Source organism: Paramisgurnus dabryanus, chromosome 1 (assembly GCF_030506205.2).
Source record: "Paramisgurnus dabryanus chromosome 1, PD_genome_1.1, whole genome shotgun sequence".
NCBI lineage: Eukaryota > Metazoa > Chordata > Actinopteri > Cypriniformes > Cobitidae > Paramisgurnus > Paramisgurnus dabryanus.
Genome location: NC_133337.1, coordinates 56,489,307 through 56,515,395, shown reverse-complemented (window position 1 = coordinate 56,515,395; position 26,089 = coordinate 56,489,307). Strand labels below are relative to the sequence as shown.

The 26,089-nt window shown below is 37.4% G+C and overlaps 1 protein-coding gene across 1 annotated transcript in view; it reads right to left on the bottom strand.

Moving 5' to 3' along the window:
* The window catches only part of snx29 (sorting nexin 29), a 145,430-nt gene that overhangs the window by 84,325 nt on the left and 35,016 nt on the right, over positions 1-26,089 (bottom strand). The gene's annotated exons all lie outside the window — the stretch shown is intronic.

Sequence of the window (26,089 nt, the reverse complement as noted above, 5' to 3'; positions counted from 1 at the left end):
CAACATTTATATACCAGGTATATCAGTATTGATCATTTAGGTGCATGAAATACATGCTAGTAAGGCATAAATAGATTAACTTTGAATTAATATATTAAAAGTGGAACAGGGGTGAAGAAGATTAACTTAAAAGATAAACACAAACCCCTTGACAACTAGGCGCGGAGCTATGGGATCAGAAATGTAAAAAAATCAGAAATGTAAAAAAAATACTACTCTGTATAGTTAGACATGGATACTACTTCATATGGTGTATTTTATCTATTGCATGTTATGTTTAAAACAGTAAAATTATAAGTAAGCCTGATAACTATTTAAAAACTATTATAAAGAAGTTGAATGTTGCGTTACATTATGGTTCTAATGAGAAAAATATTCCCAAGCAGCTTTCAGCAATGATCACTTTGAGAACTTTTTTTGCAAGCAAGTGGAAAACGTATTTTGAATAACAACACGTTATCAATATGTGCTGTGCGCTTTCCTCTCAATAACATAAACACACAACAAATATGACAGCGGGGTAAAAAATTGAAAGAAAAGATCTGATCACAGTGATGTTGTTTGATATAGCCTACCAGCTCTCTAACTCAGCACTATAAGTCACGCCACGTTTATTGCTACACTTTATACAATATAGCCTATTGCTTTTAAGCAACAAATAGCCTATCATAACAACCTATAAGCCTACTGTGTAATTTAGACATTAATTTAAGAAATGCATTAAAAGCAGAAAGACGTAGGCTGCGGAAATATAGTGGGTTCACTTCAATCCACACCACAGACGTTCTTGGTTTGCTTCTTATTTATTAAATCAAGGCAATTGTTTGATTAAACATTGATTAATATTAAGATACAATTTATACAAAACAAAATTCACTTTAAAGAAAGTCTTTCTACAAAACAAACCTATGCAGGGCTCGCAAAATCGCTACCCCGACATCCCGGTGCTATGGCGAATTCCTGTCGGGCTACAAAAATGTATCTGCGCCCTGCCCGTCGGGCGGAGGAAAAAATATTGTAATGTGTTTGCATTCTCTCAGATTTAGTTAGGTAATTATATTGTATGTAATTCGGTGTCATCTTGTTAGTCATTACTATCCTAGTGAAACTGTCAGGAAAGGAAGTGAAAGCATAATTAAACCCATTATTCCTTTCGTGTTCACGTCTGATATGCGCGCTCCTCGGCTCTGCTCTTCACGAGTAGGCTACCCGCTTGCTCTTATGCTCATCAAAAAGTATATTAAATGTTTATTCATTTGTCATTTCGTTTAACCTCAAGAGTCAAACATTATTCTAGCAATTCCCTTTTTCTTTATTTATTTAGTAAGTTAACTTAAATATGTGAGAACGAAAATATATTTTTAGTGATTTGCATGAAGAGAATATGATGTTAGAAGCTTCATTTTAAGCATTTAGTAGCTTAATTTATTTAAACAGTTTTAATAGGCTATTTTAAAAAGTATTAGGTTTTTTGTGTTCATTTATATTTCTTGTCACTGTGTTCAGGTTCGTTTTTGTAGGCTACAGTATGACACCCCAATAATTGGTTTTTACCAAAAAGGCTTAATTAATGTCATGTTGCATTACAATTTAAAGTATATCAATAATGTCAAAAATGTGACGTGCAGTTCGGGTGTGTGTGTATGCTGTTTAAATTAGTGTTCTCACCAATACGCTTGTGATTCCTGAAGTTTTGACGAATTTTATAGACTTGTTATAATTTCTTATTCAAAAGTGACACCCATAGATTCAGGCCCACCCGGACTTAATCCATGCCCACCCATATGTCACGTTCTGCATCCGCCACTGTTGACAACCACTTTTATATTTATTATTAATAAAATATTTATTAACAACAGCAGTAAATACGGTCAAGAAATGTACATGAATTTTATGTCAACTTAAGCTTGATCATGGTTTCTGTTCAAATAGAGTTAAGACTTTTAATGACAAATTTTGAGAGGACATTATTTTTTGCCCAAAGTAGCGTACATTAAAACAATGCGTGAACCTCTCAGCTGGCGGGTTTCCTTTGATTTCGTGTGCATTCAGGTATGCGCTGAATTTCTCTCCGCTCTTGAGAGTGTGCACGCAATTTATATCTCTTCAATCACTTCCATGCAATTGTTTTATCTTTCCCCAAGTGTGTATGCGCAGAGTGCTCATGGGAGTTGTAGTTTCCCAGTGTCGCATTGCGCATTGTTTATCATTTCGCATAACTTTTAAGAAAACTACAATTAAAAACTGATATTCAACCTGCCAAAGTGGCTAGTGGGATTGGCTGTCTTACCCGCCACAGCCGAAATCTACCCGCATTTGGCGGGTGTTTATGTCAAGCCCTGATTATAAGGAAAAAAATGGCCGCTTTAGGAATTTACTTATCATGGTTAAAAACAGCTTTCCAGACCTAGACACGCAAAACGGTGAGGAAAAAACAATATTTGGCAGCTATGTCAAGGGTTGCATGCTAAAGATGCTGTCATAGTTTGGAAAGCAAATGTCATCAGGGCTTGGAGAAAATCGCTTTGTTACTTTCGGCTCTCGTTAGTTTCCCCCCAGTTCTTCCCTACTTCAACTTAAAATATTAAGTTAAACAATTTCAACTTGTTTTATAGATTACGTCAACTATTCACAAGTAATAACTTAAAATAGTATGTTGAATGGACTTGCTAAAATAAACTTCTTAACTTCATGCTGCATTTAATTTGTGTTGTAAGATTTATGTGAGTGCAGAATCTCAATGACTCACCCAGCCAAAAATAAGCCTAAAGCCGCATTTCCACTGCACACGACAAACGACGGCCGATAAGCCGGAAGTCATTCATTTCCTATGGAGAGTCGCAAAGGGGTTGCGTGAGGTCCCGACCATCTGCGGATGCGTAAATATCGGATCTGTTTTGAGCGTTGGATCAGTTAAAAAATTTGAACTTGTGTGACTAAACCGCATGCAATATGCCGACCGGAAGTTATGTTTGTCATTGTATTCCAATCACAAACTGTGTGTGAGGTGAAAATGATTAATCCTTTTGGTTTAACTTTATTAGTAACACTTGAATCCTTAAAAAAAACACTTTTGATTACTAATAAGTAATACATTATTAATTTCATTTGTGTACGTTATTATTTTAATCTTGTCTTTATATGTTCTCTCCAAAAAAATATTTGCAATCTTTTTCATATATGCATAGCTGTTTATTGTTTAATTAATTAGCATTCATTTATTTATTCCACCATGGTAAACATATTAGAATGAAGCCTCTTGCGCTGGAATGAGCTTCTTTCCCATATACAATTAAACTAAAACTTAATTACGACTGCCACTAGGGGGAGAACTCCGACTGTTGTTTCCGTATGTCGTGTGCAGTGAAAAGGCGGCTTAACACTGAAAAAAAAGATTTGTTTGTTCAACTTAAAAAAGTAAGTTACTTGGTTGCCTAAAAAATTAACTAAAAACTTACTTTTTACATTGAAATAAAACTGATTAGGGTTTGCCAGAAAATTTGTTGAATTTGTTTCGTGGCATTAGACAAGTTTTACTGCCTATAAAGTTGAAAACAGCTCCCAGTAGTTTTAATAGTCATATATTATGTTTTTTCTGTCAAGAAGTTCAGAGAGTTCGGAGAAGTTCATCTTCAAGTATTTAAGGATAGAATAATTGAAGAGTTTGGTTCCAAAAGCAATAAATGCCATTTTTGAAAAAAAATGAGTTTCTGCCAGAATCAGTATTATATCAGGTCAGTATTTAAAAGTAAATTCTTAATTTGACGCAAAATCCATTATCCGCCATGTTATTCTGTCATCTTTTCTCCCTTTTTTCCAAAACGCAATAAACGCCACTCCCCCTTTTCTACAGAATGCCATAAATCCACTCCAGAGATTGCAGCGCACCATTCACGCAATGTAAACAAACAATGGCGGCGCGCTGAGTACACGGAATCCTAGTTTTCCTCATCTACTATGTACTTCCTGATCAGCAAACAAACAAAAACAAAATAATACTTTAATGGCATTGATAAACCTGTGATGATTTTCTGTGACGGGAAAGAAACGTAAGCCATCAACATCTAAGGGCCTGTTTACACGAGAACGCTCGAGGGTAAAAACGTAAAAATATTTTATCGGATGTGCCTTTCGTTTACACGGCGACAGCGTTTTGGGGGCTTAAAAACGCAAAAAAGTGAAACCACCCTTCAGAGTGGAAATCTTAAAAACGATCTACCGTCGCGTTCTCGTCTAAAGAGTAAAAACGCAAAAGTCTGCTCACGGTGGCTCTCGTCGCGCACGCGTTTACGTCACAGGCATGCGCCACTTCAGGAAAATAACAACAAACATGTCCGATTATTTCCATACGTCGGACCTTCAAGTTGCCATAGCAGCTCTGATAAATATACAAGTCTTTCCAGCAGTTGTACGAATTATTCACAGCAAGTATTACTGATCAGAGAAGGCACATTAATTACCTCAGTGAAACTGTTGATGCGCCAATTCGTCGGAGGCAAACCAGACGGCTTTGAATGAGACCTGGGAGAACCAGGAAGAAGGTTGTACGCAGGCTCACGGACTTGGTGTTGTTGTGTGTCAGTGCTTCACATTGCCACCTAGCCGCCTGGAGTGCATACTACATCGAATATCACACACTTTTGCGTCACCATATGCACGCAGATTTCCCCCTCAAAATGCTCGTATAAACGCGGAATAAAAAGTGATAACGCAACACCACTTTTGCGGTTTCTTTTCAGATCGTTTCCATGTAAACGTAGCCTAATAATTTTCGCAAGAGACGGGTGCTTGTTTGTCCGGGCCGACAGCATCAAGTTTCTGTCATGATAACACATTGACCCCAGGGGATCTTATGAAAAACTTTCCATAATTTTACTCAAAGTCAATGAAAATCGAGCAGGACCAAAACATTTTACAGCTGATCGCTGTGAAAAACGTTAAGCCACGACGTCAAGTATAACCGCAGCAATGACAGTGTTCTTAATATAACAAAGTAAGTGTTTTGATTAATGACATTAAAGTTTATATTTTTAATTAGTGTGTACAACTAGTCAACTAAATGAATATAACATGGCAAAGATGAATGCACATTTATATAGGCTATTGATTCAATAGATTTATAGCATTTTGAATAAAAACTTGTTATGGATTTATTGCATTTTGTGGAAAAAAATTATCAGTTTTTATAATAAATCTTTGAAAATCAAGTTATGGATTTGAGTTTTTTATGTTTTTATAACCTAAAGATGCTATGTGAAAGTTTGTAACAGAAAATAGTGGTTTTCATCTTGTCACTTTCTTGGTATAGAAAACACGTTCTTACCAAAATTTGTCAAAATGGATTTATTGCGTTTTGGAACCAAACTCTTCAATTAATATCCTAGCTGAGCATCTTAGATCTCTGTTAAAAGAAAATACTAAAGAAGACTGAAAATCTTAACATGGGAAATGAACCAGTATGGATTAAACACAGGATTGACATCTGGTTTTATTAACCACTTAAAATTCCTCAAAAAGGCTAAAAAATTCCTAAAAAGGACACAAATTGTAACTGTTGTGTTGATTGTATCTTAAAATGGTTCACATCATACAAATCACAAGTATTCCAAAGATATGTGACATGTTTAGCTTTTTGTTTTTGAGTTGTCAAATAATGCACGGTACACTGGAATTTTAAGGGGTAAATAACCTAATGATTATTTATATTATCAATTATGCTTCATAACAGGTGGCATGTGTATAGACCATGTAAAGATAGGGAGTATATACTGTACATAAAGAAACTGCATATTAAAGTCCACCATCTAAATCTGTGGGAGTAGATGTGCATTATACGCCATTGACAGAGATATGGAAACTGAGTCTGTTGATGTGCCGAAGATAAAATAAAAGAAAACTTTAATGAGAGTGTTGATCAAAGTAATCTCCATCCATTTTCCCATCATGCACCAGTCGCTTCCTGCGAGACAGCTTGAGATAACAGCAGCGTATCATTCCATCAGCGATCTTTACCAAGAACAGGATGCAGACAATTTGACGCCCGAATGTGAAATTGCATACTAAACACTGCGCACCTTAGAGAGGGCAAACAACCGTGGGGAACTCTGCTGACAATCTACAGTCTTAGATATAAAGGTACAAAAGATGTCACCTTTTAAAAAGGTCCAAATATATACTCCTTATGTGAGGATTTAACAACAAAGAACGAACCCAAATGCAGACTGAACTAAAATAATAGTTTATTGACAAACAAGGAAAACAAAACCCACGAGGGGGCAAAACAAGACAGGCTAAACGCTACACTAAACTAATATAAAACTAAACTTGAACCAACAATAAACTACAGATCACAAACTAGACTAAACACTTCTTAATACTCACAGATATACGACTCAGGAACATGACAAGGATTGTAACAAGACGAACGCGCACTGGACAACAAACACAAGGACTCTTAAATAGGGAGAAAGTAAATTACGTACACCTGGAAATCATTACAAATAAGGGATCAGGGAAAAAGTGACGAGACCCGGGAAATGCGTGGTCAGAATAAACCAATACTAAAACCACACATTTCCCACATAAAACATGGTACTGCCAGGACCCCGAAACACAAAGACTAGATGTAATAAAACACATGATTTCAGACGGGTCCTGACACCTTAGGTACAGATATGTATAAAAAAATACCACCCCAGTGACAGCCTTTGCACGTTTAATTCTGAAAGTGTACACATTTGATGCCTGGCATTAATCTCACTTAAGAGAGATAAGACAACAAAAATAGCAAAAAAAAGTTTGGTTACAGATTGCAATGTTCTGCCCTCCCTCTTTGATGTACTGTAGGGACCTCAAAAACAAGCTAATTCAACCTGCTTAACTTAAGGTTAAGGTACTACACTGTATAATCGCTCCGCTGGGTTAATCTTACCCTGCAATTTTCGATTCGTCATGGAAATTGTTAGCATTTATCCTTGCAATTCACTATTTTCCATTATATCCAGATGGAAATAAAATCCTTGAAGCAGTTTCCCTTTAATCCAGATATATAGCAAACAACTGCTTTTATAACTAGTTGTTTTTCGTGTATCAAAGAAAGGTCATCTGGTGTGCAATCAGGCTCTTGTATTAAAGAGCAGACGTCGGAAATTAGAAGAAGTATCAATAAACTACTGAAGACTGATAACAGTAATGTCAGACATCTTACAGGAGGCAACAAAGCAAAAATAATGAGAAAGAGATCAGAGATGTTTGTCTGGCAGGTGGTGATGCTGAGGCTTACATCATCAACAAAAAGCTATATATTTTGTTAGGGTATACTGGGGGATATAATAAAAATGTAACATACTGTGCACGACAACAAAGAGGTTTTACTGCTGCTTGAGTTTCCTTTTCCAGTCTGATGGTAAAGCTATGTCATAAGGAGATGGAAAGCTGGAAGTGTTTGATTTTTTCTTGAGCACTATGGTAAAAAATAATCCAGCCTGATTTAGGCTGTGATCTTATAAAAGCTTTATTCTCAGAATTCTGATGGTGGTGTTCATCATCACCACAAATTATAGGATAAATAAATAAAAACATCACGTTAAGGTCCGTTCACAATTTAACGATAACTATAACATTAACGATAACAATATTACACCACTTGGCGATAGCTTTAGGTTCATTCGCTCCGAACTTGTTCAAATAATTTGCCATTAAAGCCATTAACGAATATTGTAGATTTCCTAAATAAATAAAAACTTTTGCAATTGTTTACATGTCATCGAATGTGCAAATATGCTGTTCATGTTGCATTTACAGCAGTTACAATTAGCAAATGTCCTCAGCACGCTGTTCGCATGTCTTTTAACAGTGAATCTAGTTTGTGTAATAATCCATCTTCTTATCGACAGATATTGGTGTAGTCAATGTAGTTGACTTTTTTTCATGGTAATGCAGGGCTCCAGACCGCCACCAAAATTTGAGAGTGTGTCACTGAATTTTACATCCAGTCGCACATGTGCGACCAGTAAATTTGACCTTTTTTTGTGATGTGACACTGAATTTAAAACAGCACATTGTACTTTCTGCATCGGTCATCAAAGTATTTATTAGTAATACAGTGTATTACTTAGTAGAATTGTGAATATTTGGTTAGCATGTTGATTTACGGTATGTGCCCCTAAATTTTCTGGTTGCGCCCCTAAAATTTTCAGTTGGGGGCCACGGTGCTCCTAGTGAAAAAAGTTAGTCTGGAGCCCTATAATGACATATTGTGAGCCTCAAACACGATTGTTTCCTACTTTTAATGTAAAGCTTCTGCATACAAAACACCGTTGGAAAACAGGCCAATCTCAAAATAATCACAGTCGCGATGTACGCCTCCAATGTTAAATTACACATTCACTTAATTAAATGTTGATACAATGCTATAAACAAGGTTGTGACTGCTGAGTTAGCAGTATATGCTAGTTAATGCTACAAGTATATGCTAACGTTTAGGCTGAAGTTCTACTATTAAGAAGTGAAAAAGAAGACGTGATGTTGTTTGTGAGGTAAATTTAAGCTTGTTCAGCTTCCCAAAGAACCCAGCATTATGGAAACAATGGATATAGTTTGTTTATCCAGGGTAGCAGTGGAGTTCTGCGAGTGTGTTAGTTTAATGCTGGATTTTGTTTAAATAGGGTGGCCCCAACCAGGTCATGAGTTGCAGGTGGTATGTAAAACTTATTTCATCAAAAGTCTTTGTTTTTTGGCAATCGACACCTAAGTGCACATAATGTAAACGACACAAACGTATGTAGTGAATCATAAGTTATCCAGAGATAGTGGGATAATGTTTTGTACATGTTGTCGTGACTCGCTCCGCCCGCGGTATGCCTCCAGAAGCATGGGTTTAATCAGGTACAGCTCATCTTTATCTTTTATAAATCTGATGACACTAAAGACAATTTGGATATATGAGGGATGCATAACTACTCAGGTACTCAAGATTATGTGTGAGTCCGGAAATGGAGTGACGGGTGACATCACAGACATCTGGTTGTCTAGTACAGTACAGTTCAGTTCATACAGCAGAACTTCTCCGCAAATACGGTCGTGAATCCCAAAAATGTACGAGTGTGAGTTCGGTTGTAGAATGCGATTGTCACACAAATAAATAACCAAACTTTGTGTGAACAAAACCGTATTAAGGATATAAATGTGACAACCGTATTCTGGTGCCATTTGAATGTCGACAACATTTGCCCAGTCATGACTGTATAACAGAATAAAACTGATCATATATCTAAGTCAGCAAATATAATATTGCATAATCAAGGAGACCATTAAAGCATTATTATTTCCTTCCTATTTGAGGATTCTTGAGTGAATAAACAAAAAAGATAACTTCTAAAACATTGAGACAAAAACTAGCTCCTTTTTCTCATTTCACTTCAGATTTGTACAGATCTTTACTATGAATCTTAAACCGTATACCAGGGGTGTCCAGACTTTTTTGTGTGGTGATCTACTTTTAAAATGATAAAGTTGACAAGATCTTCCTGCTAAAAAACACATTTAAATTTTTAATAACAATTTAAATGCGTGTTAGGACTATACTGCATATATCTCTACATTGAATTTAAGGCTGTCACCATTAGGCTACTCCATTCTTCTTGAGGAGTTAAAAAGTCCTTGAGTACATGTCAAGTACTCCTTAAAATAGCGGAGATGAGGTTTAGTGAAACAAACTAGAAAAAGACAACAGTATTAGTAGCGTATCTATCTCTTGCTCTCTTTCGTTCGTTTGCTCGCGCGCGCAAACACACCGTGCGCATGGATCCACTCCTGATGAAAGTTAGACGACTGAGCTGCAACGGGCAGGCATAAGATTTATAAAAACACATTTGAGAAGAAAGGCACAGCAACTCAAAAAGTCTTGCGTGTTTCACAATAACTCTCACAATTTCGCGCTCTGTTTTCTGATGCTCATGGAGCAACATAATACAGTTAACTTATATGCGATCTACCGGCATTGCCTTTGCGATCGACTGGTCGTATTGGACACCCCTGCCGTATACCTATTAGTATTAAACTATTGGAAATACAAAGTACTACACTATATTCCTCATTATTCACATTGTCATCAATGCCATAAGAAACGTGACCTGAAAATGTCGTCTGCACTGAAAACACAGCCCCAGCATTTGTTGTGCCTCATTAATGGTGAAATTTTACAAACACCATCGTACAAGTAAGACCCAGACTGGAATCATATAATGAAGATTGATAGTCAATTATATAATGCTGCTTTGTCTTTATAAAAGCCGCAAGGTAGATAATGTCTCCACTGGTGCTTTTAGGTTATTTTCTTCCAGTGCTGTTTAATACAGTGGTGGGATGCTTGTTGTAATTAGCAGAAAGCTACTTTATAGGACACTTAACACTCTAATTCAAGTCATTGTAATTGACTGCCATTTCTAAAAGTCAATCTAATTGCTTTTTCGTTATTATGTTAATAGGCTTGACAGTGCCAACGTTAAAGAGAAATGCCCCTCCCCATGAGAGAGACCAGAACCTACACACAATTAATTTGCCTCCCCGCCATAATTAAATGCACCATGCCTGATAAACTTGCAGATGACTAATGAGAAATGTTAAAGTAGGTCAAATCAATTATTTCAACATGCAGCCACCAAAAAAACTGTAAGGAAAAAACTGTATTCACCAGAGGCAACCTTAGGCAAGTTTTTGCTACTAATCATGGCTTCTTGCCTGTCAGGACTGATAGAAAGAAGAGAATGCTTTAATTCTTCATTTAAGGAGAAACCATCAAAGTTTGGCTCTTCCATGGCCATAATGACACTGCACTGCAGGACGATTTAATTGGGAATATCCATTGGGTAATTGATTGGGAAATGTTTTCTGAAAACAACCGAAATATGGAAAAAAGTAGCAGTATGATTTATCCTTTAAGTTGTCAGAACAGAAATACAGAACAAGAAAAAATATATATCGTAAAGCACAAATAAGAAACTGCACATTGCCTAAAAAGTTTTTACTTTATAGTTAGGGAATGTTTTTGCCCCCCTCCCCAAAAAACTATCCTGTACTGTACCTCAAATGTTTCTCCTATTCAATTAAGCAGGTAAAAGTGAACAAAACAACCTATCCTCCAACCCATAAGATTGTTTAGGTCATTTGTCCATTACCCCAAATATGACTTGGAAAGCACATGGAGGACATATCTTGGCTGTCAGAGGGTGCTGATCTGATACTATCACAGTCTATTATGAGAACTTGCAGTCTGACACTGGGTTACAATGACCTTAACCCAAGACCAGCGTTCATCAGTAGGGACAGTGAGGCTCTATAGAGAGCTGAAAATCAATCCTACTGGAAAAGGCATTGAGGTACCACCTCTGACCCACAATAATATAACAAACTCCAGCTAAGGACTTTGCTGAGACTCTGGGAGTATTAAAGACAGGTGACTGCAGGTTATAAGACACAAATAGAATTAAGTCTAACCCCCCACCCAAACAAAACGAATAAAACAAAAGAGGCGTTTACGTGAAATCATTACAGTGGCTCTTTTCAGTACTTGATTCTGATTCCGTCAATTATGGGATTTTTGAGTGAAATATCCCTTTAAGAACCTACAAAAAAACTACCCCAACGTCATCGTTCTTAGCCTCCCCCATCTGTTCGCTGATTGGTCCTGCAGATTTTTGCAGGAGAAAACAAAACTCTACAGAGCAGTCCCAGACGTAATACTTAAAGCAACACTATGTAGTTTTTTTACCTTTAAATAATGTCTCTAAAATTATTTCAGTGATAGAACAACTTTTAACTGGACAATTTGTACTGTTGCTGCAACCTGAGCAGCCTCCTAGCGGCTACCAGCACACTCTGAAAGTGGCGATGGAGGGTAGAGCACAAAGCCCCGCCCCTCCCCCTGCCTGCAGAAGAGTGTCTGATACCAGGCACTGTTGCGTTTTCAACCACATGGGGGAGCTGTAAGTCATTTTTACATGAAAACTACATAGTGTTGCTTTAAGCGAAATGAAAATTAAGCGGAAGCACGTAGGAGGGCGGAGCCAGGCTTACATATTGGTACATTAAAGGTACATACTTAAGAGCGGCAATGGAACCTAAACGGTGTTATTGTGTGGACTATTTCACATCCAGACATGAAGGATCGGATGCATTTATTGTAAACAATTTTTCTGATTGCAGAAACTGTAAGTTACTTTAAATCTCCCATAACACACTGTTTCTGCGTATCTGATGATAATCTTGAGTACCTATAGAGTAGTCTTACATCCTTCTTCGAAGACTCTTTAGTTTTGTCAGATTCATAAAAGAAAGATCAGGTCTAGCGATTCTTTACGATAACGCACGGAAACATTCGGAAGGAGGAGTCACGAGCTGCGGGAGGAGCGAGTCATGAGCCAAGCAATACTGGATACAACTCTGGATAACTTTTCCAACCTAACAGAGACGTTCTACTTACTCCATGCAACTCATGGCCCGGTAAGGACTTTTCAACGAAATCCAGTGTTAAACAAACACACACGCAAAGCTCTGCAGCTACCCCGGATAAACAATCCATATCCATTGTTTCCATAATGCTGTCCTTACATCCAAAAACACACTTCTTCTTTCGTGCCATTGTTGAGTCTTGATATAAAACAAAGCTGTCGCATGAAGTGATGCCTGTGACTTCTAGCGTCCTCGGTTCTCGCTCTCCCGCTGATTGACGTGTGGGCATGCTTTTCTCATAAAAAGAAATGATATGTAAGGTCTACCCATGATACGTAAGATGTCCCAGGTTCGAAAAAAACTTTCCGAAACTTGTATGCGCCCTGGCGAAGGGCATTCTGCACATGTCCAACTGCTTTCTTTGACACTTTGCCTATGTTTAGCATGAGGAAACAAACTCTTAAACTGTGTAAATAAGTCAGAATGCATAAAATACCATTGAACCCCCCCCTCTTTAAAAGTAAAGTAAAATAATACCTCATATCCATGAATTTATTATTTGGCAAGTAGCAATAATCAGAATATACAGTCAGCTGGTGGTCATTATCCCAAAATACAGACTCAAGATTAGGGCCCTGATCACTGTGTTAGCATATTTGTCTTCATAAAAAAGACCAGCTGGGCTCATAAACATTTAATAGGGTTAAATATAGTGTTTAAGAAACGCATTAAATTACTATAATTACTAGACTAAATGACAGGTGCCTTCATTCTATAGCAAATGGGAACATAAATCATAGGGACCATGTAAACAAGGACACATTTTACAAGGAATTTCATATACGATCCTGTAGAGATAAACTGGAATAACAGCATATTCACAATGACACCTTTATTACCTGAATGCAGGCTAAAATACATTAACACAAGCAGCCACCTCACGTCTGATTTCCAAAATAACTTGCCATTTAAATTTCACAATCATGTTCAATCAAAAATGCCATGTAGCTGTCATTTTCATGAACTTAGAAACTGTCTTAATCTAACTAATAAAAACAAAACATGTCAAGCGGAAAATAAAAAATGCAGTAGACCATGGTTCTAAAAATGCCAAAATCATGGGCTTGACTCCGAGGGAACGCACATGCTTATATTTAAAGAACTTTTAAGTAAAACACCTGAACTGACAAATGCATACATGTAAATAACTTATTTAATTCAGTATTTTAATATTGACTTTTTTTATTGTTGATTGTAGCAAAAAAGACCTTCCACTATCCATAAAACATGACAGCAGATGGCAGAGGAATTTTTCCTTTTAAATCACTATGAATAACATCCAGCAACGTTTTCACAAACAACCCCTGAGAAAGATGCTACTCCATGCAATTTCACCAAGAATGACTCTTTTCATAAGGAGAGATTACAGTCCATCCACGTTGACCACGAACAGGAAACGCATCAGAGCTCCTTTATGTGATCCTTTTCTATATCCAGAGGGCTTCAGTACTGAACGTACTAATCTAAAAATGTCATATAGAGGAAGCGTATGGCCCTCGTATGGTAATTACTAGGCCTGTGTGGGCCTCTGACATCATCACTCCATATGCCATGTGCGTATTTGTGATGTCACTGCTATGAATTTGTCACTGCAGACTAATAACAGGACACAACAAAAGAAATTAAGAACCAACGACTTTTTGCATCAAAGACATTACGTGCATTAAACACAAGCTAAGCCACTTTAAAGTAGCTTTTTATTGCCTTTGTTGAGCTGGACAGCCCCTGGTCACTATGAACTGCTGTTGCATGACACGCTGCCAAGTAATAATAAAAAAAAAGTGTAAATACTTGCAAAAACAACAAATAACTATTACTTGAACTTTTATTAAGCAAATGACAAGGCATGGCAAGGTAAGAGCTGCTATTCCCAGTTGTCTGAATAAGCTGGTGGGACGTCAGAGCCCCGAAACTCTTCAAACTGAGGGGCACAAGATTGTGCCAGGGGGAGCAAGTTGTGTGACATTTGATCAAATATTAATTTATTATAAATTCTGTGTAAACAATAAGCAATACATTGTATCATTTAATATGTTTTGTTTTGTTTAATTCAAATTCTAATTTTGAGATTTTTTATGTCATTAATTTTCTTCTCTAGAACCATGGTCCTAGAGGAAATGGAGGTAATCTTCTCCCCTGGTATCTATGCTAGTACACAAATAAACTCTAACATGCATATCCGATTTAATCAGCCAGAAACCTAATTACCATTCAGATTAAACCGTCATTAGATATTAAGTCACCAGTGGCAAAATGTTAATAAGATCGAACATTGTGTTTCGAACTTTAGATCGCTGCTTCCTTGCAGTCATATGCTATGTGTTTAATAAATCTGAACATTTAAATAACAACGACTGAAATGATGAGTCATTTCAAATGCACCTCAGCACTACACGATTAGTCTGAACACAACTGATCTCTGCATTTCAACACAGTGTCAACAACAAGCCGTCTTATATTTTTTTATCTGATTTAGCAACACATTAATATTTTCCTTGAAAACTCATTATACAAAAAAAATACAAAAAATACGACAGTAAGATAGTATAAACCAGAAATAATATAGTGATATTTGAAAAGCCTTTAGGTCTAATGATGCTGAAAGAATCTGAGAAGCTTATGAGATCAACTCAGCTGGAGCAAACAGATGCACCAATACTTCCTGATTTTGGCTAAATTTATGTCGGATGTCACTGTGATGAACTCACAAATCCTATATATCAGTTTGTGGTACGAATAAACGGAAAACATTTTACCTCTCTCCACAAACTAGGCTAAAAATCTCAAGTGTGAGCAGAAAGGAAACAAAATAAAGCCCTGGAAGGATTAAAGGTCGGAGGGTTGACTGCATTACAGCGTACAATGAAAAACAATGTTAAAATTTTGCTTGCAAAAAGCACAGACACCATTATGAAACATAAATTGTTAGGATACTGATCATAGGCATTGCAGGGCACTGGAAAACTGAAAATTATATAAAGGTTATATAAACTTATCGGTAACACTTTACAATAAGGTTGGATTTTTTAATTGTTAACATTTGTTAATGCACAATTTACTAACATGCTAAAAAAACTATATTGGTGATTGTTATTTTTGCAAGCACACGCTTGAGGTATTCGGCCAATTACAATGCACTGGATAAATGGCTAATCAAGGCACACCACAAGTTTCAGAAAGGTGGGGCATGGAGGAGCAAAAAGAATGTACGTATAAGGAAAAAAATTCATATTAAACTGCATAAACACATTGCATTATTCCAAATATACAAAACAAATGTTCTTTTTAGCAACCTCATATTAACAAATACAACCTAAAGTGTTAACATCTTATCAAATTTTTTGTACCAAACTACATTTGAAACCTGTATAAAATAACCTTTGTTTTAATCATAAAGAGGAGCTTGAGAAACTTCTTTCATTTAAGAACCTGTGCTGTTGTTAAAGGACAAGTTCGGTATTTTAGACTTAAAGCTCTGTTTTCAGATTGTTTATGGTGAAATAGAATGGTTTTGACTGAAATTTCGATATTTGTGGCTGCCCTGAGAATTTTCGCGTGTTTGTGTTTCAGCTCAGACCTCTACAATGGGTTTAATGGTGCACTGGAACAATCCCTCCTAAAATGCATTAAACTTTCGTTTACAAAGACGTGAAACTCACCGAGTGGTCAGGGGTGTTCACTGATATGCTTACACAAAAATCGTTGCAAAAGATGCTTTCCAACAGCTGTTTTAGCATTCGTTGTTAACTTGTGGACCTATTTTTCCAAACGCCTCACACCCGTACATTCTTCCGCTTAGAGCTTGAATAATAAACACTCCAGCCCAGGTGGTGGCGCTAATCCGCCTTTGCCAATTGCAAGAATAGAAACAAAGTTCCCGGCGCGGAGTAATACCGTACCTCACAGGACATCTAATACAAGTCTATGGAGTTGGTAAAAACTATGATAAAACCTGTTGGAATGCGTCTTTTGGAGCGATTTTTGTGTGAGCATACCAGTGGTCAACACCCCTGACCACTCGGTGAGTTTCATGTCTTTGTAAACGAAAGTTTAATGCATTTTAGGAAGGATTGTTCCAGTGCACCATTAAACCCATTGTAGAGGTCTGAGCTGAAACACAAACACACGAAAATTCTCAGGGCAGCCGCAAACAATCTGAAAACAGGGCTTTAAGTCTAAAATACCGAACTTGTCCTTTAAATACACTGCACTCTCAGAAAAAAAGGTATGAGAAGGTACAAAAGTTGTGGCTGTACCTTTTCAAAAAGTACACATTTGTACCTAAAAGGTGCATATTGGTACCTAAAAAGTACACATTGGCACCTTAGAGGTAACATTGATACCTTACAGGTATTCAAAAACACTGCAATGCTACCCTTTTAGAAATTAGACATTTATACCTAAAAGTTCATAATAGTACCTCAAAGGTACCTCAAAGATACCTATTAGTACCTCAAAGATACATATTGGTACCAAATGTATACATATCTGTACTTAAATGGTACATATTGGGACCTTTTTAAAAGGTACGTCCCCATTGAAAGCTTGGGACCAAATGTTTTACATTTTTTCTTACAGTTTATAAATACTGTTTCACATAAGCCCTTCCAAACCATTAAAATAAGGAAGTGCATTGAAACTCTCAAAATTATTACAAATAAAAAACTTAGCAGCCGACAGAAGTTATTTAAATCTCAAAAGGTTAGTCTGAGTCTAGTTAGTTTTTTTCATAATTAAAGAAAACTTAAGACAGAATGTCCTCATTACCGATCACGAATTCTTTAAAGCCACAAATCAGTCATAAAGGATTTCTATTGCTACAGTAGAGCACTTTTGACAGCCTGGTTTTAATCAGAACTTCTTATGAAATTTCTTCCCTTGCTGGCTACAAACATTACCAAGCCGGGCAATTTATAATACAGCAAAGTACAATTTCAATAAATTAAATTGAAATCAACTGAAAGATGTGAATACTTTATCTTATATTTTTGAATAACCAATGATCAACCATAATCATCATCAAGTGATTGAACTTTAATGGAATGGAACTTTTATGCCTAAAATTATATAATTAGATATGCATAACATGAAAAACAAACACAGAAGTTTTGGCTAAGACCTCCAGTAGCAATGACCTCTTCAGTCTGCTTGCCATAGGTTAACAAGTAACAGTTCGGTTCATCCATGAAAACATCATGCATGTCAAAGAGCTTAAATCACCATGCTGAGAGGCACATTAGCATGGTACAGGTACGATTTACACCTGCATTTTTTCTTCATGAAGAGCCTAGGGACAGAAAGAGCGGCCGGCCCTTCTTTGATAAGCGCAGAAGAACTGGTCTGCTTCTCTAACAAGCTCGAGTCTGTTCAAGCACAGAGCGTTCCTGGAGGGCCTCAGCATGATGCAGCCCTCTGAAGTCCAGCTTCATCTGAATAACGTCAGATAAGCAGCTGGTGCTCCCTAGAATACAACTGTTTGCATTGCTTCCTCTACCTATACTACTGCTAATGCAGTCTGCTGTCCTTTATTTCAACTCAACTTTATAGGCTTCACTGTCTAAAAGCAACAAGTCAGTGATACTACAGAGAGAAAACCATCAAATCATAAACAAGGCGGACTTTATACAGGATAGACAGGTGATTACTTGGGATGGGGAATAGGGATGCAACGATTATAGATTTTGATGGTACTTTTATCGTCTGAAAATTATCACGGTTGTACGGTTATTACGGTTATTATGGACTCTCTTTTTTAATGTAAAAAAAAAAAATCACATGAATAAATTTTTGAACAATTGCTAAATTCTTTTGTATTTTCAGTTTGTGTATTTTTTCTGTAATTCTTGGACAAATGATAATAATAATAACCTTAAGGCTTTGACTTAAACAGTATAGGTTCCTTTTGAAACCAAACCTGTAGGCTATTCATTTTAATGATCTTTTGAATAAATGTAATTTTATATTTGGACTGAATAAATGTATATTATTTTGATTTGTTTGAAGTATTAGTAAAAATGATAAGAGCCTCTCAAAACGAATAATCACACAGGGTCATCCTGGACCGGGTTCTGCGAGTCATTTTGGACTGGCAGCATTAACGTGTTAACTCATGCTATTAATTCATAAATCATTAACGCGTTAAAATAATTCAACGTTATTAAATGCAGTCAGACCACCAGGAGCCCCGCCCGGATTTGATCTGCGAGGAGGAGGTTTTTAATGCTGCACAGACCGATTGGAGTGTGGCTCTTTCACGCACCCGTGCAGGCACGCACGCACGCACGCACACACACACACACCAGATGCACGAACAACCAAGAGACGTGTCACACGCACATATTCTTTTGAACGCGGAGCTTTGTCATATAGCGGCTAACGAGCATGTTGCATGCTGCACGCCCCTCTTGGTGGTTCGTGGATCTGGTTTGTGCGTGCGTGCGTGTAACAAAAACACGCGGTGTAGCGGAGGCTTTACGGTTACTTAACCGTGACATTTTAAAGCGCGGTTACTAGTGAAACCGGTTAATCGCTGCATCCCTAATGGGGAATGTGATAACAGTTTGATACAGGCAACAGTCAAACCCACATTTGGTTTGTAAGCATGTGCACTAAAGGATTGCAAAGTGCATGAGTACAACCCGGTCTAAAAAAAAACAAAAAACAAACAACATTAGGAATGGTCCTTAATAGAAAATGTGCTGTTTTATTTAGCATTTTTTATGGAATTGAATAATCAATCATCATTAATAAAAACCCAGCAGTGTGTAATAGAGGAAACAAATGGCACACTTTAAAAGAAAAAAAACACTCATGCAGTCGAGTTTGGCTTTTTTTGTCATTATTCATATTCTTATTTGGAGTACATCCAAGTAAGTTAATTGTTACTACTTACTTCCTTACTTAATTATCATTTATTATATTAAGTATATTAAGCTTTTGTTTTGAAACATTCAAAGAATATGTCTAGAAAATAAACAGAAAAACATTCTGGCGCTAGCACTTTAAACATAGCTTAGCACAATCCATTGAATCTGATTAGACCATAAGCATTGCGCAAAATAAATAACCAAAAGGTTTCGATATTTTTCCTATTTAAAACTTGACTCTTCTGTAGTTTCATCGTGTACTAAGACCGACAGAAAATTAAAAGCTGCGATTTTGATATGACTAGGAACGATACTCTCATTCTGGCGTAATAATCAATGACTTTGCTGATGTAACATGGATGCAGCAGGCGTAGTGATATTACGAACTGCCCAAAATTAGTCCCCTTGGTCAATGATGGTGGGTTCAATTCTCAGGGAACACATATACTGATAAAATATATAGTATAGTATAATTTGCATGGGGTGGTTCACATTTTGCATCTTTTGCGCACACAAATACGCTATTTTAAATGTAGAGATATTTTCAAAAAAAGTGGAATGTCCCTTTAAGTCATGCTTGCTTAAACAGCAAACATCAAATCAAGTTAATTAAAAATAAAATGTTTAAATAACTTGGAAAATGTTACAGGAACTCCAAATATTTAAGTTAGTAGAACTTTACACTACTTAATATATTCAATTACACTTTAATATTTAATTTTCCATCAGAATTTACAGTGTACCAACTAAGCTAGAGGAACAGAAGCTGAAAAACATGGCTTATGTGATAATTTATGAAGTTTAATATGCCATGAATTTTTTTGTTTGAATAAAATATAGAACTAAGACTTCAGGGCACTTTTGTCCCAAGCAAGTTTTGACGATATGCCCCATTGTGAGATCGTCCTATAGTCAGCTTGTGAGATGGCCGATACACGATAGTATCGGGGGGTGGGCCAATAGTTTACTCATTTATTTATTTGTTAATTTTTTACTCATTTATGACAAGTCCTTGATTGATGAACAAAAAAGAAGCTGATTTACTATAACGGCAACACTGTCATGACCACAACCTTCTTATAACTGATGCCATTAATCCAAGCTCGTCTTTAAGCCCAGGCGTTCTGAAATTTCCTGCCTGCCAGGTAGTGGGAACAACAAACTTGCTGGTTTTAAACCCCTGTGCATCTACTAACCTCTCTAGTGCAAGGAAATGTCGGAGTCATGCGCATTACAAGTTCAGATGCTTAGAAGGAATCCATGGCGTGTGCGTTCAGGTCTGAGCAAAAGACGCGTAAATTACGTCCAGGTGCACATGTTACAACCAATCTCACGCAAAGTAAAGCCCACAAACCCGCCCAAAAAAGCATGCAATGTGCATGTTTATTTGAAACTTTGATGATAATAAGAATAAACATTGCCAACTATCATCATGAAAGCCTGCTATTGGCCATATGTCTAATGATCGTCAATACACGATAATATCTATCAGCACATCCCTACTGTCATATTTTTAGATCTAACAATCCAAAACACCTCACTGACAAAACCGGTGCGAAACTCCCAAAGAAACGATTGATAAATGTAATCCATTTTCTGTCCTTTTTATTCAGCTGTCTGTTTCTGTCGTCTTCTCTGGTGCGACAGAGGGACCCGAATTGCAAATTAGTGCCACTGTCGCACTCTCACTGCCAGTGGAGGTCTACAGCAGTTGAGAACTAGAGGACCCGCTATGTCGCCAGAGGGGAGGTGTAGGACGATGCCTTGACAGTAAATGAAAAATAACCACAGGCAATGAAAGATATCACTGTCCAGGTGCTCCTGCTGAGGTATCTGCCCAGGCGCCCTCTCCATCATCAGACAGATTGGCCTCGCAATAACCAACACAGCTTGAGCCTGAGGGTAAGGTACGAGATCCCTGTTTAACCCGCAGGCAATGAATAAAATGTTCATTAACACCGTTCGTTAACAGGTGATCGGGTACGTCATCCCCCTCGCTGAAGACCACCTGGCCCCACCTACGCCCCGGCTTATCTCGGCTCTGCTGCAAACACACCCCCTCTGTTTAATAAAGACCAAGCTCTCTCACACACGACGGGGATCCGCATTAGTCAAAGTAAACACAATAACCCACATTACCCACACGCGGCTGCACACTCATCCACACCTCTTCACCATAACGGAGGCGCGAACAACAAACCGGTTTCACTTCTAGAGCCAGACGCGGATGGGTAAATACAATCCGCCATGTAATAAATTTGAAACATGACATTATTAATGGTTTTCTGACCGCGCTAGTGAATAATGGCCTACATTGACTCATTAACTGCGGCTGTCAAGAAAGAGGCGAAAGCCCGGCACGCTTATTCATTTTTAAAGAGCAACCCTGATCTATTTCCTGAAGTAAGATTCATTTAGCCTGTCAGACGCTCAAACAAATGGATGCATTACAAGTCAATGAGGGCTGATGCATCTATTACGAGTTGAATGCTATGGTTGTGACACAGGTTGTGTCCGAATTCTTTCACATTATGCATTTGATGAAGAACTCACTTATTGACCACTGACTAGGTCGTACTAACAATAGCTCCCATGGCCTAAAGGGATAGCAGTATGTTCACTGGTTGCAAATCTCTGTAGATCATCCATGCACTATTCGCCTACTATCATGAATAGTGAGTACTCAACAACCTACTCGTTTGACATAGTACTTCTCTAGTATGCATATTTGGACATACATTAACATCCCCACATATAAGATGTTGCTGGGAGATACATCATGCAAAATCTCAGTTCACCTCACACTGAAACAGATTTATAGCATTTAACAGAACTACCATCTATCCTGTATGGCAACATGCAAATGTAGGGTTTCTCTCAGCTTGGGTTATCCCAAAACTGATGACTACTCCTTTGACCCACATATCTGACGAATGAGGAGAGCAAACCCCAGCTGCTACTCCCTTTTATTCTCTTCAAATAAAAAGAGTAGTCTCCTTTATTTGCATGAATCCCTGCTATATTCCAATGTGTAGTAAAAGGATATTTGATATGGGAATGAAAGAGATTTTTCAATTCCCTGTTTTGCCCGAGCGAGGCGTTTACTTAATTGCACGCTCTAATCCCGCGCTTGCACAAGCTCAATAGCGGCTCGACTTCTGGGAGACACAAGGAATTTCAAAACATATCAAGATTTCAGATAGCGTGGGATAGTGTGAGATCACATGGGGAGCGCTGGATTATTAAAGAAAACTTTAAAAGAGCACATTTTATGACTGAACATGAAAAAAGTGTGTATTGTGCAACTGTATATCAATGTGTTCCAGTCATCTTTACCAGTTGCTTTTTAACATCAAAGTCAGAGTACAGTACGACAGATTATTAGCCCGGAAGACATGAAGTAAAGAGGAATAATTTAGACGTAGATGGCTTCGGGTTTCTTATTGTAACAATGTGGAGAGAAATATGAGAAATATTGAGAAATATCCATTAATAGTTATGTATTAATGGCACCACATCCTACAAGCCCTTATAGACCCAGCATGCCCGACATGATGCGGCCGTAAAAGGCGCTTTATTAGGCATCAGTCTGGAATGTCGCTCGCTTTCCTGTGGGCACCATCTTTCACACACACATCAGACTGACACTGTAATAGCTCGAGCCGCTACTGCTGATCTGTTGAGTCACGCATGTTTGTCGAATCCATTAGGATGCAAAAGTGCAATCACAAAGGTTTGTGATCTTATGTTGCTAGGTGCGCATCATCCAGTTAGCCGGATTTATCAGAAGGCTCGGATGCAAAGCACCCACATAGGGAATTTGATAAATGCTTCGTATTTGCATTCCCACCACAACCCTATGAGGCACTTTGTACATAAGAACTGCGATTCCACACTGAAGTTACTGCGCATGATCGTTGTGCTATGCTCTTATAATGCAATCTGTTGATGAATAAAACGATGTTGGGATAATAGAAATATCAATTTTATTGCAAAACACAGGCTGTTCAAAAATATGATGGCTTCCCGATAAGGGATGTCATGTCATTCATCACACACATGATAATAGACTGCAGAGAGGGAGGAGAACAACAGCAATGCAATATTTCAATGCAATAATAGGTCATTTTCAATCAGATATGTTTTACAGTCATCTCTAGAGAGGGGTTTTCATACTTTTTGTTAGCTGAACCCCCTTGAAATAAATGATTTTTTTAAAGTACCCCCTGAAATTTAACGTAAATAGTTCAATAATCTAATAGCAAATTTGCACATTTCACTTAAAAAAATAAAACATTTGAAGAGCTCAGATGTAAAACCCTCTAGGTGCGTCAGACATGTTTTTTTGTATTTTTTAATCAGACTCTTAATGGATTTTGCCAACAAACCAGTATTTGTAAATGAAATGAGGTCGGGATTAAGCAGATTTGAAGTGAAAGTATTTGATGAACGTATAATATGTGCCAAGACCATTCGGTTAGGACATGGGCGTCGGAACCATTTTACGTGGGTGGGACAGGACCCACCCACTTTTTAAGACCAATGATAATGGACCCACCCACTTTTTCTCTAATTTAGCGCATTTGTCTGTTCACTTATCAAAGCGCTGTTAGTCCAAATCCATTCCACTATAGCAGGATCTCTAACCTTTGCTTTTTTTACACCGCAGACCCGTTTCAGCTTTTAAACATAATTCGCGGGGGTGAGTGGACGCTGAGTTGCTGTTCGAACATAGTGCTGAAACACCTAATTTGCCAAATGTAACGTTTTAAACAGAAGTAAATGTCAAACAACCATGCATTAGGAAAATTAATAACTGCTTTATTTATAGTATATTTTCTATAGACATGTAAAACCATATTATAGCGGATTATTTTATTTTCATTGTTTCACGAGTTTGCCTGCCCATTTAGTCTTAATAATTAACACTAAACGAACTTAGCTTGCTGTTCTTAAAGGAAGCTCGAACCTTAGGTCGGACTCGAGCCCCAAGTTCAAGACACAGAAGAAAAAAGGAGGAGATAATGAGGAGAGATGCCAGAAGAATTGCGTCTGTCGCGGAGGCACAGAGACTCCCGTTTTGCTTTTAATGATAATTAACACAGCACTAAATGGGGTTCCTTTCAAACGTTAAAAGTATAGGCTACTTGTTAAAATATTATTACTGCTGTAAAATAGTTTATTTTGATTATGGCACGATCGCTGGATAATTTTCAAGTTTTTTTTACAGAAGCCAATTACTTTTCATTTGCGATTTGAACGTCTTCACGTATTGTTAGTATTTGCGAGGTACATTTGCAGATAATTCATAAAGTCATACCTCTGTTTAATCGATTGTGTTTTAGAAGTACACATGCTCAAACATAATGTTGGGGTTATGTGGGGACCCACCCACTTTTCATTTGCTTCCGACGCCCATGGGTTAGGATCACTCTCATTTTTGACGGAGATGGCGTTTGCACCTGAGCTTCTCATTTAATTTTCATGCACTTTAAAGTTTTTATCAGTAATAAGTTATTGTTATTATTTATTACATGGCTCTCTGGAATGCTTGATTCTGATTGGTCAGTTGAGACATTTGCAGGTTGGTTCTTTTCAAATAATAACCGCTCCAAAATAATAACGCATAGCCGGACTACTTGCACGAGTAAAATCGCTCTGCGCCAATAAAGATCAATAAAGATTACTGTCTGTTTGGCGCCATCTTGTGACAAACACTCGACAACCACGACAAGACACAGAGAGCTTACTGAGACTGAACTTGACAAAATAGAGCATGACAGCTACGAAGCCAACACACAAAAAAATACAGAATGGGCATTAAAACTTTTCAAAGACTGGCTAAAAGAGAAAAAATGGAGACAGACAAGTGTGAAGCAGAGGATCTTAATAAGGTATTACGATCATTTTATGCATCTGTGCAAAGTTTCGCGGAAGGATAAAAATGTTAATTTAAAACAAATATGCCAATAAAATGTTTCAAATTCATATTCATGTCCAGTTTTTTTTCTTATGTGGCAAGTAGCCGTGTAATAAGCGGGATAATGTAGAGGCAGCCGGTAGTTATTGGGAAATAAGCCCCTTCAGTGTGATACAAGACCCTCCGATTCGCGTCGGGTCCTGATCACACTGTCGGGGGTTATTTCCCAATAACTACCGGCTGCCTTTACATTATCCCTTACGTATTGGACCTTCATCTGGTAATTTTGTTTTGTTGGTAAATAAAACGTTTCTGTCCATTCTGCCTGAGTTCTCGAATATTTTGTAGTGTTGTGTAATAGTGCCATGCAGATTAAATAAATAAAATATACACTACTGGTCAAAAGTTTTGAAACACTTGAATGTTGAAATGTTAAAGGGACAGTAAGTAGGGTTTTAAGTGTTTTTTTATTAATCAAAATCAAAAAGCACTAGCCTACCAACACGTTTCCACAACACGTTTTCGTTCAGAACAAGTGAACTAGCTGAAACGGACAAGGAGATCAGTCATTACATAACGGCTACCGTAGTTGCAACACGCATTTGGAAAAGCGAGGCGCTAGAGAGCACTATTCGTTTGAATGCAAAATACAATTTCACCACTAGATGGGGTAAATCCTACTTACTGTTCCTTGATCTTTAAAATCGTTTAATCTAAAGACGAATGGTTAAATGCTTGAAAATTACTTCTGTAGAAAAACAAATATATCTGTGTCAAATAGATTAATTTCGGT